General features: G+C 44.8%; 1 protein-coding gene and 2 long non-coding RNA genes across 3 annotated transcripts in view; 2 read left to right on the top strand and 1 right to left on the bottom strand.

The window, feature by feature from the left end:
* The window catches only part of LOC147008326 (leucine-rich repeat-containing protein 71-like), a 42,403-nt gene extending 39,392 nt beyond the window's left edge, over positions 1–3,011 (top strand). Inside the window, exon 11 of the transcript XR_015053498.1 lies at positions 2,623–3,011. The gene's annotated coding sequence lies outside the window, so the exon portion shown is untranslated. The remainder of the gene's footprint in view (positions 1–2,622) is intronic.
* A 1,456-nt stretch (positions 3,012–4,467) lies between these two features.
* On the top strand, positions 4,468–8,696 carry LOC147008325 (uncharacterized). The gene is made up of 3 exons (XR_015053507.1): positions 4,468–4,594; positions 5,074–5,222; positions 7,929–8,696. It is a non-coding gene; the product is annotated as an uncharacterized LOC147008325 (long non-coding RNA).
* Positions 8,697–9,568: 872 nt separating this feature from the next.
* LOC147008324 (uncharacterized) lies at positions 9,569–18,524 on the bottom strand. The gene is made up of 3 exons (XR_015053515.1): positions 18,093–18,524; positions 17,212–17,393; positions 9,569–9,750 (listed from the first exon to the last, which is right to left on the bottom strand). It is a non-coding gene; the product is annotated as an uncharacterized LOC147008324 (long non-coding RNA).
* Positions 18,525–18,799: the final 275 nt, after the last annotated feature.

Below are 18,799 nucleotides of genomic sequence, written 5' to 3'. Positions count from 1 at the left end.
AGTAGCGATAGGAGACCAGTCTGTAAGTTTGATGGCTGCGTGGAGACCCTGCCAGTCGGCTTGAGTGAAATGCCAGACTCGACGGCGGTGAGGTGGTTCTCTGATAACAGCCAGAGAGATGTCCACTTTAACAAGGACGTGGTCAGAAGAACCAATTGGAGCGAAGGAAGAGCAGCAGATATTGTCAGGGAAATTTGTCAAAATCAGATCCAGAAGAGATGGAGTACCATTGGTTGAGATCCGGGTCGGGAAGTTGACCGATTGAGTCAGTCCCAATGAGTCGCAGAAAGCTTTTGCTGAAGTGCCATGACAGGTGAGAGAGGTACCCACACCGAGCCAACTGGCATGATGACAATTGAAGTCACCACATATGAGGAAGAGAGAGTTCGGATGAGCAGATAGAAGTTGGTCCATGTTTTCGGATCGTGAGGTGTGAATGGAGTCATCACTGTTTGGTGGACGGTACAGGACACATATAAACATGAGGTGGGAGTGGACGGGAAGCCGGAGTCAGAGGTATTCCTGGGGGTGTGAGGGAGTGAGGGCAGTACATGGAGAGTGAGGAACAGTGTCTTTGATGAAGAGAGCAACTCCTCCACCAGGACGAGGCTCAGGTCTGTCACACCAGAGGAGGGAGAAACCAGTGAGAGATACTTGGGAGTCAGAGACATCATGAGGGAGGAAAGATTCTGTTTGGCAGATTATGTCTGGTTTGTCAGTGGCAACCTGTATGGAGAGATCTGAAAGGTTTGAGCGAAGGCCCAGGATATTTGAGGTCCACACTTTTAATGAAGAGGGAGGGGAGGAGGCTTTGGGTGCAGAGGGTGGGAGTGGAGGGGATGGTAGGACAAGGGAGGAGGGGGAGGTAAAGAGGGTTGTTTGAAGAGTGTGGGGGATTGTAGAATAGCTTGGGGAGGGGGCCGGATGAGGAGGAGAAAAGTCTCTGTTCTGCTGGGGGAGAGGGGGGGCAAGAGAGGGGGCAGAAGGCAGTTGAGGATTTGAGGAGGTGGAGTGATGAGATGGAGGTGAGAAGGCAGGGGAAGGAGGCAGCTTTGTGGATCAGAGGGAGGCAACTTTAAGAAGGGTAAGTGAGGGGATGAATGGTGGGAGAAGAGTGAGTGGGGAGAGTTGAGGAAGAAAGGTAAAAGAGGAAGATGACGCATTATAAGAGAATGTTATGATTTTTTTTTTATTGTTTGAGAGAGTTTTCATCAGATTAGGTAATGGAAGTGTTGTAGAAAAAATCGTGAGTTAAATGATGAATTTGGATCGGTAAACGCAGGGGGTGGAAACAGATCACGTGGTTACGGGAGAAGCACGACTGGTTACTCCTGTCAATCAGCCAGATGTGGGCGGGGCTGCGAGACATTTGCCGGAGGACCAATGTGTGGACGTGGTTAACAGTGGAATATTATCAGGAAGTGGGTTGCAAAACGTACGTCCTATTCAGAATATAAGATCGTCCATAAAGTACGTACAGTGCCATGACAATTTGAGCACGTCTATAAAGTTTGTACGACAACGTTTGTAAATCAGTAGTAGAACATCTTCATTTCAAGCAGTTTGTGTAATCTGACATGTAAAGTTCATTCCAACCACTGACTCACCGATTGATATTAAAGATCGGGACCATCCGGGTGACGTAGAAAGATGAAATTTTGGTGCTGATGGACATCAAAGCCGATACTCCGGGAAAACTCACAGAACCATCGGAAAACGTCCGTAAATGAAAATAAATAAATGAAAATGCAGGTGAGCAACATGAGACAATGGGGAAGCACGGGTCGTTATTGCTTACAATGTGTAAGCATACCCCGCTGGTATATTTTTAAAAAGTAAAGAAAGAAGTTATAAAAAACATTTTTAAACAAGAAAAAGAGCGCAGATTGCAGAACTTGTTTTGTGTGCTGTTTGTGTCCTGGTTTGTCATGCAATTAATAAGAGACATATTGTTATTCAATTTAATTTAGAATGGGATTAAAATAAATTAAATTCAAATCAAATGGAAGACCCAAATAGGTACGGTTCTGAATTGGAGTAATCAGCAGGAACCGGAACAATCAAAAAGCAAAGATGAAGTAATCAGGACGAACCTGGATAGGATTCACATTTCAACTGCTCCTCCTCTACCCTCAAACGCATCCAGGCACAGCCCCCCCCCAAAAAAAAACGTCAAAAATAACCAAGATCAAAAATAAAAAAATTCTGCCTGCCAGACCATGTGTCCGATCAAGTTGAAATTTACATCATGTATTTCCCATCACTACTGGATCATAAATGTGAAGTTTCACGTCGATCGATTAAGCGGTTCCAGAGAAAACATTATTTAATATATTTTTCCTGAATCCGATATGGCTGCCAAACAATGTGACCTCTCAATTGTTCCAAAACAAACGAGTACACACACCGAGTGCGGAACATTTGTGTGGTTCCCCCCTTGAGGAGGCCACCATTTTGTAACCATGCCAATGATAACACATGTTCGGTGTTGTCATTTGAACATATTGTCCCATGATGCATATTATACGTTGGACGTTCCATGGATTTATTAAATAAATCTGTGTCATCTTCATAATAATTATGATGTTTCTTTCCTCTGTCCATTTTTCCATGTGAAACAAGTGCTGCGGAACAACCCGGGATTTGAAAAGCTCTGTCCCGATCAAGGCTTAACGAGAGACGACTCCACGTGTTGTGAGGTTACGGAACAAACCTTGAATGGGAAAAGATTGTTCTCGAAATCTGAGATATGTTATGATGTGGGGAAATTTTCTGTTTGTTGATAAAAATGTTTTGTTTAAAGATAAGAGTCCTGCTCTTCAATAATTTTTTAGAAACATTTCAACCTTGTTTGTCATTTTAATAAATAATACACTTGAATAAAAACCTGTGTCGTGTCATTGGATGAATCCGTGATATCAAAAGGTCCCAGTGTCGTCATTTACACAACTTACAGGGAACAACTTGTAAAGTTTCACAGATTATATTGTTGATCAAATAACCTTTCTGAACCCATGAAACACCCTCTTGAAATGAGTCAAATTCACTGATACACCTTGTACAATGACACACACACACACACACACACACACACACACACACACACACACACACACACACACACACACACACACACACACACACACAGCAAAGACACACACGCCTCACATTGAGCACCCACGGAACCACAAATGTTTGAATGTTGTGTTGGTGTTGACCGATCTCACCCATGTGTTGAGAAAGGGGTTACTGTACTCAACAATTAAAATCAATATTATATATTTTTAAACATAAAGATATTTTAAATCAATATAAATTCCCTCGATATTAAACATATTCCATACACGATATTTAAAAAAAAAAACTGTGGGCGAGTAATCTGTTTGTTCGTGTGTTTGAAGCTAAACACTCTCTATGTATGGGGGGTGTGGCAGTTTGCCCTTGCAACCACATCGAAAATCCCATTGGACACGTTCATTGGTCGGTGAAACCACGCCCACACCTGATTTTAAAAATCCCATTGGACAAGTTCATTGGTCGGTGAAACCACGCCCACACCCGATTTTAAAAATCCCATTGGACACGTTCATTGGTCGATGAAACTACGCCCACACCCGATTCGAAAATCCCATTGGACACGTTCATTGGTCGGTGAAACCACGCCCACACCCGATTTCGAATTTTCCGTTGGACAAGTTCATTGTTGAGACAAGATTTTTATAATACTGAAGACACTTTTCTCTACATTGTGTTCTGTACGTGGCTTGTCCCTGCAAGTCGGACAAAAGGAAACCCTTTTGGTTGTGTGGAGGATGTGGTCATGTTCATGCGATGATGAGACCAACCAAGCATGAAACACTGAATACGGGTCTTCACCTCGACTCACTTACTATTTAAACACCACACGATGGGGAAACGGTCGAAATGGAGATAAACAAGGACGTATTGAGGAGGAAATGTAAAATAAACAAATAAAATAGAGGAAAGGCAGGAGGTGAACATAAAATGGCGGGAAGGGAACGGTGAACATAAAATGGCGGGAAGGGAACGGTGAACATAAAATGGCGGTTGTGATGTCGTGGCACCATCCTACAAAGTGGATCTTAGATACAGGGGGACGTTTGACCCATCGTGCCTTCGCTATATCAATTCCACATCAATTCAATCGATCAGTTTATCGGTTTAATCTGACTGGGGAGGAATAACAAGCAGACAAGGACAGGCATCGGTTTCGGACAAGTCTGACCGTAACGAGCACTCTCAGCGCCCTCGATCTTCACGGCGATGTCCCAGGTGCTCTGCCGGGTCTTCGGCTCCGGCTGTACGAGGTCTGCATGTCTGTTCCATCGGACACGTCTCTCCTGGACACAGTCGTTAACCACACTCCTTACACCAACGTTCCTCCAGTCTGACGGGCTCACGTGACCACGTGACCACGTGACCACGCCCTTTTGCACGGATCGAGCCGTCGGCGCGCTCGTTCGCCCGAGCCCCGCCCTCCGCATTTTGAGATCAAGCCGCGACGGAGAACCCACCTCTCTCTTCCCTCCCCTGAACCCCACTCCTTCCAAATTCGGATGGCAAATAAAACGAGGTGTGTGTGTGTGTGTGTGTGTGTGTGTGTGTGTGTGTGTGTGTGTGTGTGTGTGTGTGTGTGTGTGTGTGTGTGTGTGTGTGTGTGTGTGTGTGTGTGTGTGTGTATATGTATATGTGTATATGTATATGTGTATATGTATATGTGTATGTGTGTGTGTGTGTGTGTGTGTGTGTGTGTGTGTGTGTGTGTGTGTGTGTGTGTGTGTCTGAGTGTGTCTGTGTGTGTATAAGTATATGTCGATATGTATATGTGTATATGTATATGTGAATATGTATATGTGTGTGTGTGGGTGAGTGAGTGAGAGTGTGTGAGTGTGTGTGTGTGTGTGTGTGTGAGTGTGTGTGTGTGTGTGTGTGTGTGTGTGTGTGTGTGTGTGTGTGTGTGTGTGTGTGTGTGTGATTTGTAAAAACATTTGTTCTTGATATTTATTCTCATTTCCCCAATATTCCCATTGAATGATCTCGGTGGTCCTTCAGCACAGGTGATGAACCCCTCAGGTCGAAACCCACAGTCACACAGCACCCCGGATGCACAAGAGTAACATTCGAGGAGTGAAACTTCTCGGGGTTCTTCCTCAACGCCATCGGGGAATGCGGACCAGAGGCCCCACGTCGGAATTGCACAGGTATTCACAGGTGTTTCGTCATTTTAGGAACTCGAGAGTTCATAACACACATTACCCTGCACAGTCTTGAGAAACAAGAACACGAGCGGAGTCTGCGAGCGGAATTTTTGATTGGTCGTCATGACGTGAAATTCTGCAATATTTTGTCCAAGTACTGGAGTCTGCAAAGCCGAAGGGTTTTGAAAGTGTCACCAATTCGATTTGTGTTCTGCAGTGTTCATGCATGTAATTCAATTGAAACAGGAAGAAGAGTTTTGTGTGGTGTTTGTGTACTAGTGTGTTCCCTAATTAATAAGAGACATAACTCGAACTTCCACTTTATAACTGCTGGCAGTGATGACCGGGTACCAAGACGTCCCGCTTTGATCGGACACCTGACCCTGACTCATGACATTATTATTCAGTTGAATTCAGAATGGGATTAAAATTAATTTAATGGAAGACAAAATCGGAACAGTCCTGCATCAAAGTCGTCAGAAGGAACCCGAACACACAAAAAGCAAAGATGAAGTCATCAGGAGGAACCTGAGTAGGATTCGGGTTTCAGCTGCTCCTCCTCCACCCTCAAACCCATCCAGGAACAGCCAAGTGAGCTTCATTCAAATCAAAAAATCAAAAAATCAAAAAATCAAAAAGAACGCAGATCAAAAAAATAAAAAATTCTGGCTGCCAGACCATACATCCTATCAAGTTGAAAGTTAAAACATGTGTTCCCCATCACCGCTAGATCATAATTGTGAAGTTTCACATCGATTGATTAAGCAGTTTCAGAGAAAACATTATTTAATACTTTTTCTTCAATTCAATATGGCTGCCAAACCATGTGACCTATCAATTATTCCCGAACAAACTGGTACACACACCGAGTGCGGAACATTTGTGTGAAGTTCTCGATCTGTCTCGCCGTTCTGGAGAAGAGGATTTTTGGATAGTTTCAATATAGTTTCAATATAGAAAAAAGAAAAAAAACAATATGGGTGTCGAATCACGTGACCGATGAGGTCATCAATATTTTTTTTTTCTTCTGCAGAACATTTTATTCCGAGATGACCCTCAAAAATGTTCATACTGTTCAGATGTTGCGTTCTACATTTGCAATTATGACGTCACGACGAAGGCACTTATGACGACATAAAAACACACTCCTTCGGCGAGGGTAATTAAATGAAGATATTAAGAGTTGGAGGAAGAAAAAACTTGTTCGGAAGTTCAGTGCCATTGATGCAGCGTGGTTTTTAACACGTTACATCAGCCCTTCGTGCCTATTGTGTGTGTTCTTTATAACATCCTTAAAAACAGGAAGTTTCCCGTTTGGAATGATTTTCAATTCTGTTTGAGTGCCAGACAGACAGACGGAGTAAAAAGAAATTACCTCACTCAACTTTGCGCGTGTGCGATCGGGTCAAATCCATAGCGAAAGTTCTGTTAAACGACAGGTTCGTGAAACTATTCATGCTCAAAATAAAACATTCAATCGAAATGAAGTTTTTCATCGATCATAAACAGATGTGCGTAGACAGACAGACAGACAGACATGGGGTAATAATTGCCTCATCTGTACATAATGGAGCAAGTGTATGTGATCACGTGTGTATGTATGTATGTCCGCTCTTCACCCATTGGTTTGACAGCTGACCTGACGTCACCCACAATTGTCACCTGAAACACCTTCATTATAATTCGCTGATGGTGTCAAGAACCAACTTACCTGGAAATGACCACATGACTACATTTCATTTTCATTGATCTGTGATCAGCAATCACAAGGGTAGGCAAGGTATCAAAGTGGTTAAGGTGATGAACTGCTAATCCATAGTTCTTTGCACACATGGGTTCGAATCCCACCCTTGTTGTTTTTTAATGTTGTTTCGTGAGACCCCATCACTGAGAGGAAGACTTTTGCCGACTTCACCTTCAAATCCACTGCTTCTTCGGAACGTTTTGAAGACTCCCGATCGACCCAAGGACCAATCGATTGAGACTTTCTCAATTCTGCTTCTTTGTTTCACCCATGAATGGCATTTCAGTTCCATAAACACGTGATCATTCTTCCCTAAATGGACACTCAGACCTGCTGTTATCATATGCACATGACTGTTGCGATCATCCATTCACGTCCCCCTCGCAAACATTAAAGACCCAAAAGACCTCCCTCTCATAACCAACATCGAGAAAAGTGCTCCCTCCCCCTTTCTTCAAATCCTCAAACCCCCTCCCAACGCAATGTCTTGAGCTCTCCCCCGCCCCCGCCCCAAAAGCCTCAACCCCCTCGATCCCAACTCTGTCCTCTCTCTGCCCTCCCTCCCCCAACCCAGTCATCCCCTCCCTCTTTCTTTTTCAAGTCCTCAACTGCCCCAAACCCCAAGTCCTCAACCCCCCTTCCAACCCCAAGTCCTCAATCCTTCCCAATGTCTCAATCTCCCTCTTCCAACTCCACACACCCTCACCCCCAACTCTCTGTCCTCCCCTCCCCATCTCTTCCCGTTCTTCACAACGTTACACAGAGACCAATACCAATCATCACCAATGATACATGTTGCGATAACTGTCAATAGGTATCCGAGGATGTGGTCATTTTGTGGTATTTTCATGAATAAATGGTTGTTGTTTTGCAATAAATGTAATAATTCTGATTGTCAGCACCTCCTGAAACATCCCCCATACCGATATGTGTGATGTCACGTGTGCATTCCTTTTTCGTTTCAGTTTTCTGGCCCACGAAGTCGAAGCTCAGGTCACCAAAATCCACGCATGTCGCATGCTGCGAGTGGTGCTGCTGCGAGAGGACAACACTATTATCTTGGAGATAACTGGCATGTACCAACGAGCTGGTGGTCCCCTCCAAACATCACACCATCAAGGGGGCATCGATCGTGGTGCGAGTGGTTTTGCCAGAGCACACCATATTGATCTTGGGAAGAGGAGTGATATGGGCGAAAGGATGGATCGACATCACTCAGGAATGGGAGATCATTCTGGCAACCATCCACCGCAAAGACACGGTCCCTCAAGCGGTCCGCCACAGACAAGCTCCGCTTCTGTCGCTCGGCAACCTGGGCAACCAGACCATTAACATCAGGTTGGGGAAAGGATTAAATCGCGTCGCATTCTGAAGAGAGATCAGGCTCTTCCATAGAAGGGAGTCATACACCTGATTCTCCAGGTAGTAACACACGTAAGACATGGGGCTGACCCTCCCCAGAAATGAGAGATCGACTTCCTCCATGTGCACCACCAAGAGGTTGAGAAAACCATGGGATTTATATGGAGGGGACCTCGCACGGATTTAACTTTACCAGCTGTTTGGAGAACCTGGATCTTGTATTTTACATGATGTGTCATTTTGGTCACGTGGGGAGTCCGTTTTGTGCTCCACGTGGGATTTGTTACACAACTTCATCCAATGGGGCCACAAGTCGATCTGTAAATCTCTTATTTGTAACTTGAGTTACCAACACACAAAGGTTTTATGAACTGAGTAATTAAAGTTTTTGTGTTGAAATCGTCCTTTGTTCATCACTTGGTATTGTCATTTCAAAATGTGGAATAAAAGTTATGAATCTGGAAGAATGTGTTCAACTTAACGATATATCCTTCACTTGTACAACATGACGTCTGCACAAACATACGGATGAGAAAAGGGCGATGAGAGCGACTTGCACCTTAGCATCTCCAGGAAAACGAACTTTGGGAGTGAGTTTCAGTTCCAGGGTTTCATGCCCTTTCATTCATTTTGGTATCTATCTTCATCGTGGGAGGAATAAACATAAGACCGCGTGTCCTGACGCTCACCTGGATCAGGAGAAAGTCACCCAAACCTCCCCGCAGACCTCCTTCGACCCTGAATTTTTAGATGCCGTGAACAAACTTAGGTACATCACGAATGATGAAGGTTGTGGTCAAGTTTCAATTAAATTATGTGTGTAGTTCGGAGAAGAGAGCAAATAGCTAATTTGGGGGTCAAAAACGCTCCCATAGACCCCCTTAATGAGCGCAGATTTTGATTCGGTCAACACCCCTTCGCTGGGCATCAGATATGAAGCTTGTGGCCAAGTTTCATCAAAATCATGTGTTTGGTTCAACCGATAATGACTCAAGTGTTTACGGATTGACTCAATGACCGACACCGACAGATCGCACGAGCTCCCCGGACTAAAGTCCAGGTGAACTAATAATGGCTTGATTGCCAATGCTTCAGCTTCGTTGTAATTTGCTAAAAGTCCAGACAAGGTGGCCGAGTGGTTAAGGAGATGGACTGCGAATCGATTGTGCTTTGCACGTGTTGATACAGATACACGTCAGTACAATTTAAAAACATTTATTGAATAAACAGATTATATGTGCCAGCACAGGAGATCCTGGACAGACAAATTTACTCCAGATCTCTCAACATAACCGAAGAATCTTCCTCCGTTTTTTTTAGTTTCCAGGAAGACACAGTTTATTATAATTTTCTGACACTGACTCCAGTTCGCCCGGTCTTGACAATTTCCAAGTGAACCTCATCTTCAGTCTTCTATGACAGCTCCTGCTTAAATGGTTACAACACATATTCAAACCCAGACATATTAATCGTACAGAATGCCAGAATGACGTCAAACGCCAACCCTAATGGCCATTAAAACAAGTTTCCATCATATGTAGGTTAAAAGTCAGTCTGCTTCTCCCAAAACTGGGAAGATATATTATCTTGAAGCGACCAGAGCGCCTGCACATTTTCTTAAGTCCACATTCCAACTTGTTTGTGTCTTCCATACAAAATTCTCAAGATAGTTTTGAATCAAGATCTCAAGATCTCAAAATTCTCAAGATCCCAAGATAGATACAAAACGTTTTGAAGACTCCCCGATTGACCCAAGGACCAAGCGATTGAGACTTTCTGGAAGATCCAAACAATAACTCTTTGAAAATTTCTCAATTTTGCTTCTTTGTATCACCAATGATTGGCATTTCAGTTCCATAAACACATGATCATTCTTCCCCCCAAAATGTACACACAGACCTGCTGTTATCATATGCACATGACTGTTGCGATCATCCATTCGCATCCCCCTCACAAACATTCCCATGGAACATGTCCAAGCAAACGATGCATCAACATAACGAATCAGATTAATTTTGTGTACATGATCGACACTCGAGGAAGAGTCTCATCGTCAGACAATGCTTGACAATGAAAGAGAAAACAATGTCGTTTCCGGATACAAGATTATCAACTTTCTAATCGATAATGGTCGTTACGGTGAAATAACATCCCTCTCTTTTTGTCCCCAAAGCCATACAAAGCCAACTTTGAGGGGAGAACATTCCTAAATGATTCCTTATTCACTCCTTAACGCCCCATCCTCTCTGATAGAGAATGACCAGTTCCATAAGAATGACTAATTATTCAGAATACGGAAGGATGAAGTCAATTTCTAACACTCTAACACTCTAACACTAATTTCTAACACTAATCATAAAGAGAAATCCTCCTGTGTTGAGTCTCGAGGTTATTCTGAGAATTCCATTGAATTTCTCATACCCCAAAACCTTGGTCTGGACCCCAAAATAATTTTGTTGTGACAAATAGTAATGAGGTTGTGGCTATTTCAGCGTTTTCCTCGAATTTGTGCAGCACAGCGGCGGCCATCTTGGCCTTCGATTGAGATGACCTCAAATTTAAATTTCTAGTACGTGCCCGTAAAAAAAAATTAAAAAAATTATAAATAAATATTCAAACCGCGAGCAAGAAGCAACAAACACACAGGCCGTTTCTTCGCTCTCAAGTGCCCGTCCGTGCGTGGCCCGGAAGTTTGCATATCGCAGTTACGATAATTCGCAATTTAGTTTTAATGGCCAATTATTCAATTAGTGCCAACGTATTTTGCCTTTTCGCAATGTCGTCGCAAGGAAAAACAAAAAAAGAAGAGAAGAGAGAAAAAAATTTACTTCTTGGTTCGGAGCACACCAGCTCACTCTGATGTTACCGAAATTTATACACCGTCTAATATGAAAACGATCATAACTTGGGGCATTGTGTTTATCTATAAATGCGCATAAGAAATCGAGAAATTATTAGAATAGACGAAGTCATCACTCTCCGGAAGCCCGAACGTTGTTACCCGTAATGGGGAACGCGGCTGAGGTTCTCTTCCCCATCGGTCACGCCCACGCAACAACGTGTCTTGTCATTGGTTGGTAAATATATGGCCATAACTTGGGAGGCACTTGTCCGATTAATATCAAACCTTGAAAAGGCACATCCTCAGGTCCCCAGCAATATATCTGGTAAGTTTCAATTAGATCGGACCAGTGGTTATCGAGAAACAGCGGTCACAGACACACACACACAGACACACACACACACACACACACACACACACACACACACACAGACATTGCTGGAATAATAGATAGATGAGGGTGCCTTTGAATTCCTCATCTCCAAAAACCTGGGTCTGGACCCCCAAAATCATCTTTCTAAGGCAAACTATAATAAAGTTACGACTCTTTTGGTGTTTTTCTGATATTCGTGAATTGCGATGATGGCCATCTTGGATTCTGAGTTTTCCTCAAGCGATCTTTTTGGGGACTTCACTCCTTGATGTTCGGTAGATATGTTTACGGATTGACTCACTGACACCGACAGACGCTGCTCGATCGCATGAGCTCCCAGGACTGAAGTCCAGGTGAGCTAATAATGGCTTGAGTACCAATGCCTCAGCTTGGTTGTAATTCGCTGATGGTGTCAAGAAACAACTTGCCTGGAAATGACAACATGACTACATTTCACTTTCATTGGTCTGTGATCAACGAGAAAAAGTGCAGGAAAGGTGGCCGAGTGGTGAAGGAGAACTGCAAATCCATTGTGCTTTGCACGTGTGGGTTCGCATCCCACCCTTGTCGTCATTTTTAAAAATTTTGTTTCGTGAGACCTTCTCATGGAGAGAAGACATTTGTCTTCTTCACCTTTAAATGCACTGCTTATTCGTAACGTTTTAAGGACTCCCTGATCGGAACGATCCAAATAACGCCGTGGTGCCCTGCCTGGCACGCCAATTTTTTCCTCGGTGGAGTCAGATTGCAGGTTTGGCAGGACGACCTCCAATGAGACTGTGGCCTGTCCTTGGTTTTTAGCCAACAAATTAACATGATTAGATCAAACACACAACCACGGCTCCACAAAACCGAAGGTGGCCGCTGGCCATGGTGGAAGCCTGGATGGTGCTGCGTCTCTGTCCTGAGGCTATAGCCACGAGAAAAGCTGTCTCTTCGGACAAATGCTGCAAAGAGGCGGCCCAGAAAGATTTGTACGGTACCTGAGCCAAGGCCAGTAGAACCAAGGGCAGACTCCACGAAGGAACCAGCTGTTTCAATGGAGGCCTCTTCAAAAAGAAGAACCTGGTAAGTCTGGACAGCACAGCAACAATTTAATGAAGATGTCTATGTGGGAGGGAGTTTTTGGAGTGTCCGTTGTTGTCATTGTGTCTTCCATCTGTCATGGGATTAAAGACCAAAAAAATTGGCCAGGGGAAGTTTGGCCCAAGTCTTTGACGAACCGGCTGGCCAGGCCTAACATTCGACTAAGATTAGGGCAGGACTTTAGAATTCATTCATGGTGCCGGCAATGGCTCCCCGACTCTTCGTGAAGGACACCATGGGATCTTTAACGTGCACCAATTAATTCCGACAGACGGGACACCCGTTTAACATCCGTCCGATGGACGCAAGTGGAGCTATGTACAAATTGTTGTCTCGCCTTGTATGAGAAACACCCGGGTGGCAGTTTGTAGCTGTGTAGGGATTCGAATACGGGTTAGACAGTTCAAATGTGAGTATTGAGTGATGGAAGAACTGTCTCACACACACACAAATCATTCACTCACATGCAGACAGAGACAGCAGACAACACAGGACTTGACTTCAGACAAACACCACAGTTGACCTTGAGGGAGCGGGGAACTTTTAGGGAGAAAGCCCCTCCCAGAGTGCTTATCCCGACTCTAACCTTTAAATGCTGAGCATCAAGCCCGGAAGTGACACGGACCATTTATCAAATGTTTGGTATGACTCAGCCGGGGATCCAACCACCAATCTCAAGAGACTCAGAGCGGGTCCTCCAACCACAATTCCACTCCAACCACAACACATTGCTTCAGACATGAAATCCTTCCTCTTCTCCAATGGCTTGATTTCCAATCATCAATTTGGTTTCAGACCAGGTCACTCTACCCTAGATATGCTGCTTCTGCTCTCCCATCAATGGATGGAGGTCCTCAATGCCAGACAGGAAATCCGAGCCGTATCCCTGGACATATCACGTGCTTTTGACACAGTCTGGCACCCTGCCCTACTCACCAAACTCTCTTCCCATGGTATTCAAGGCCATCTCCACTCATGGCTCGCAGACTTCCTCTCCTGTCGCAGTCAACGTGTGGCCCTAAATGGAGTTCTTTCATCCCCTCTTCCTGTGCAGGCTGGAGTTCCTCAAGGTAGCGTTCTGGGCCCTGTTCTTTTTCTGGTTTTCATCAATGATCTCTCGGACTCTCTGGAAAATCCTCTATTTCTCTTTGCCGATGACTCCACCCTCTGCCGTACCATCTGTCATCCCTCAGACCGGCAAGCAGCAGCTTCTTCGCTCACTGCAGATCTGGATAAAATCACAAACTGGTCCAACACGTGGAACATGTCTTTCAATCCACACAAATCTCACACTCTCACTATGTCTCTTCGAAAGGACCGTTTACAAAACCCCCATCCACTTTCTCAACAATCCTCTGGAAGAAGTCTTTTCTTTCAAGCTTCTGGGTCTCACTATCTGCCATGACCTTTCCTGGGAAAGTCACATTTCCAACCTTGCCTCAAAAGCCAGTCGCCGACTGGGAATCCTCCGTCGTGCAAAGTCCTTCCTCGGCCCTCTTGAGCTCCTGACTACTTACAAAGCTTTTGTCCGTAGCCTGATGGAGTACTGCTCTCCCCTCTGGGCTGGTGCTCCTGCCTCCCACCTTTCTCGACTTCACGCTGTCGAAACCAGGGCTTTTAAGATCATTGGCATCTCCCGCAATGAAGCTGAGTCTTTGGGCCTCTCACTCAATCACCGCAGGTTGGTCGGTGGTCTTTCTGTCTTCTACCGACTCCTCTCCAGCCTTGCCCCCCTCCTCTCTCTGCGATTTGTCCCAACCACATTTCCACAGGGCGCTCAAGGTCCGCCAACAGCCCCCTTCTGGTAAAACTACCAAAATCACGAATCACTGCTCATCTTCACTCTTTCATTCCTCTTTTTCCCGCCTTTGGAATAAACTTCCTCACTCTATTCTTTCCCATTCTTCCCTCCAGGCTTTCAAAACAGCTGTTCACCACCACCTCTTATCTTCCCCCATCCAAATCCTCGATCTTTTCTACCCCCGATAATCCACCCAAGCCCACTTCCTTCAATTCTCCTGCTTTCCTTCCTGAAAGTCACTGTAATGTCCATCTTCTCCTCGCCATGTTCCCCGTCCCATCCCCATCCCTCCCCCTTCCACAGTTCACCTGTGTCTGTTCCCCAATGTTTTGTCCCTTCCACTCCCACCCCTCGTGTCTCATGCCTCCTTGCTGTGAGTTGTGTGTTAGCTCTCATACGAGCCTCGACCAAGGTATACAAAAAAAAAAAAAAAAAAAAAAAAAAAAAAAAAAAAACACCACTGAGAGTTGTGTATTTAAATAAATGGTTTCTCATCTCACAACTGTAAAAAAAAATTGGTGAATTTTGATTGGCCGGAGGAAAACAAACAAAAGGTACAAGATACATCTCAACACAAAACACGTAATATGACGACAATAATAACTGGAGAGTTCATGGAACACCTTGACGGCTTAACCCACAGGGTCTTGAGAAAAAGGTCATGGGAAGGGTCTTTTAAATCCCCGCTTTGCATTTTGCACCGAACAGACAGCGCTCGCTGCCGCCATATTTGTCTGAATGCTTCATCTCACAGTTACTCTCCCCTCGGGGCCATGAGATGGCATAAAGTTTTCCAAGTACTGTGGGAAGGATTCTGAATGTGTCAAGAAGGTGATTTGTGTTCTACAGAGTTCAAGAAGAAAATTCAAGGCGGTTTTAAAGAATGTATAAAAAAACAAAAAAATTGCTTGTGCCCTTTATGACGTCATTACAAACAGCGAGTTTCCTGTTCGGAATGATTTTCTATTTTGTTTGACTGCCAGATACACAGACTAAAAGAATGATGTTACTCCGGCGTGTGCGTGATCGGGAGGAGATTCCGTACAATTTTCCAAATTCAGAGCCAAACTCCTGACTGCTAAACTACAGGTTCGTGTTCCAGGTGAGAGTAGAGGAAGTCAGTAAACCATGTGTGGAGTTGGCCTCGGATGCCACAGGTGGAGAGGATGTCGAGCAAAGCTGGATGCCAGACTGTATCAAAAGCACAAAAGATATCCAGAGAGATGGCCCTGATCTCATGTCTGACATTGAGGGCCTCCATCCATTGTTGTGTAAATATAAGCAGCATGTCCAGGGTCGAGGGGCCTGGTCTGAATCCAAATTGGTCATCTGAAATGAGGTTGTTGGAGAAAAGCAAGGACTTCATATCAACTGCAGTGACGGATTCCATGACCTTGCTGATGATTGTAAGTGAGCTGATAGGTCTGTAGTTAAGGGTATCTGATTTTTGCACCTTTTGTATGTGCTGCAGTGACATTGACGGATTTCCAAGCAGATGGAAGATGACCTAACGCAACTGACAGGGTGAAAAGGGCAGAGAGAAGATGTGCAAGAGCAGCAGAGCATGTTTTCAAGACACATGAGCTGATGCCCTCCGGTCCAGCAGCAGAGTCAGAGTGGAGGATTGAAAGAACCTTCTCCACCGTATTAGGTGCAAAAGACACAGAGTCCAGCAGCTGCTGGGTATGACGGGGAAGGATGGGAACAGGGAAGGATGAGGGGTTGGGGACACAAAATTTGGAATCAAACACAGAATCGAGACATTCAGCCTTCTCACGAGAGGACTCGGCTGTGGTGCCATTTGAAGACAGAGAAGGGATGGAAGGGGAGCGTACACCAGAGCCAGACTTAACAAGGCACCACCAGGTTTTAGAGGAGGGAGACAAGTCATTCTTGAGGTTGGACAGATGTTGTTTTCTGATTGTCCTGACTGGACACACACTTGTTGCGGACTTTGTGGGATGCACTGAGATTACCTTCGGTCGGATTTGCCTTCCAGGAAGAGAAGGCAAGTAGTTTCAGAGCAACTGCCTCAACATAAGATTCGGTGTACCATGGGCAAGAAGACGGATAGGGTAATTGAAGACGAGATGGGATGGATCTGTGCATGAGAGAGAGAGAGAGAGAGAGAGAGAGAGAGAGAGAGAGAGAGAGAGAGAGAGAGAGAGAGAGAGAGAGAGAGAGAGAGAGAGAGAGAGAGAGAGAGCAGGTTTCTGTGGAAGAATTCCCAGGATGAGTTAACATCAGGGGCAATAAATACGGGAGATCAGTCCTGAAGAGAGAGATGGCTGCTTGCAGTCCCTGTCAATTTGCTTAATTAAAATGCCAGACTCTCCGGCGTTGAGGCAGCTCTCTGAGAATAGCCAGGGAGATGTTGGCTTTCGCAAGCACGTGATCAGTATTCAGATGAACCAATTGGAGAAGAAAAAGAGCAGGAAACATTTGCAGGAAAGTTTTTCATCACCAAGTCCAGGATCTGAGTTGGAGAGGTCACAGATTGAGTCAGTCCTTCGGAGTCACAGAAGTCCTTTGCTGAACTATATCATTGGAACAAAAGAGATTTGTGGGCAAAAGTAAATCGATGATGGACATCGACAATAAGATCCGCAGGTAAGGCAATGCTTTGTGATGCTCATCTTATACAGCTCGTGGTCTGCGTGCAGGTAAGTTGCAAAAGGTACAAGTTTGTTACATGTATGACCCATTGGCTGGGCCAAACGAATGAAGGAATGGCTACGTGGTGGAGTGCGGTGAGAGTGTGGTCAGCCAATACAAATCACTCACCAGTTTCTTTGAATCGCGATTGCCGGGGATGTTTACGTTCTACTCAACGTTGACCTTTCCGGCAGAACCCGCCTCGCGGTGATATGAGCGCCGAAGGATCGCAGAGGCGCCCACGGTACTCTCCATCAGAATCTTACCCGTCGCGAGCACGGCACTCTGCGTGAAGCCTGCAACACACCACACTGCACCACAAACAGCACGTACCTTTAACCACATTCACAATACCCACGATCGAACCCGTTGCCGAGCTTGCTTTCCATCTTTGATCTCATCCAAGTAATGAGAGGTCACCTGGAAATAACTTTTGGGGATGTGCATGTTACAATCAGAGTTCTCAGGTAACCATATACGGTATTTGAAACATTTATCTTCCTCCGCCTTCACCATACCCCCCACTCCTCACTACCTATTTCCATTGGCGGTGTAAAACAATCGTTTGCTGCTGCAACCTGTCAGCTCAACTGGCTCAACGTGACAGTTTCCAACTGTCTCCAAACTGGGCTGAAATCTACTCAACTTAGACATTCTGTCCATCATCATCATCCGAAAACATGCAATTTGGTGTCTGGTGATTATTTTGACCACAATACATTCGGTGGTTATTTATCCAATTCCAACCAAACTTGACAGGAGGAGTAAGGATCACACGATGGAGGTTGTAGCGACTTCATTTGCCTCCATCTCCATCAGGGTTTTCTGCCTCGGCAAAATCTGTGTCGAGGTGTATATCCGCGTTAAGATAGCTAATCATGGCGTTTTTCCCACGCTGCTTCGAATTACAAAAATAATAACAACGCAAATGACGATTGCATAATATTCATGTTATTACAAAACAATATTAACTTTCATAATATCTTGGGGAGGGGGGGGTATTCAGTTACCAGTTACGGAAATGCTTCTTCTTCTTCATCCTGAGGAGCGACTGAGGGAAGGTTTAAAAGATTGAAGCGAAAAACAGAGTCGAACGTGATGACGTGTCGTGACAGAGTGCGTCCGCCTCAGGGCCCACCAATCACAGGCCGCCTCGTTTGTTTGAAAATCTTCTTCTTCGCGACTGTTTTGAGGTCTTGCGATCCTTTTTTAAAAACTATTTACTCTTTCTCCTGCTACTTCCTTTTCTGAGGAAACTAGTCCGTGCATGAGCTACTCTCTGAGTTGAAGACCCCTGTTTAAAAAAAAAAAAAACACTGTCTTGACTCTCCCTTTACTTCCTGATACTGCTATGGATTACACCATCATGGATTGTAACACAGCTTGGAATGTTGTGTGTGTGAGAGGCATTCTCTTTGTGTCTATTAATTACGTTCGTCTATTTATTGATTACACACTGTTGGAAAGTACCTTTTGACCCTTTCGACTGCTGAGACCCTTAAAGACCCCCCCCAAGATCCTTACGACATCAAAAACTCAGGCGACCAAAAAGATCCCGAAGATCCAAATGACCCAAAAAGACCGTGGACCAAAAAATTCCCAGATGACCCAAAAGACCCAGAGGACCCCCAAAACCCCCAAAAGTCCCCGGATTGAGAATATCTGTGAATAATTTTGAATTCTCGTTCAGCGAACGTATTTTCTCTTCGTCGTCGTT

The sequence above is a fragment of the Eptatretus burgeri genome, chromosome 20, assembly GCF_056783735.1.
Source record: "Eptatretus burgeri isolate ZD-2024b chromosome 20, Ebu_testis_v1, whole genome shotgun sequence".
Lineage (NCBI taxonomy): Eukaryota > Metazoa > Chordata > Myxini > Myxiniformes > Myxinidae > Eptatretus > Eptatretus burgeri.
Note: the sequence above shows the minus strand (reverse complement) of the source record. Positions and strands in the feature narration are given on the sequence as shown.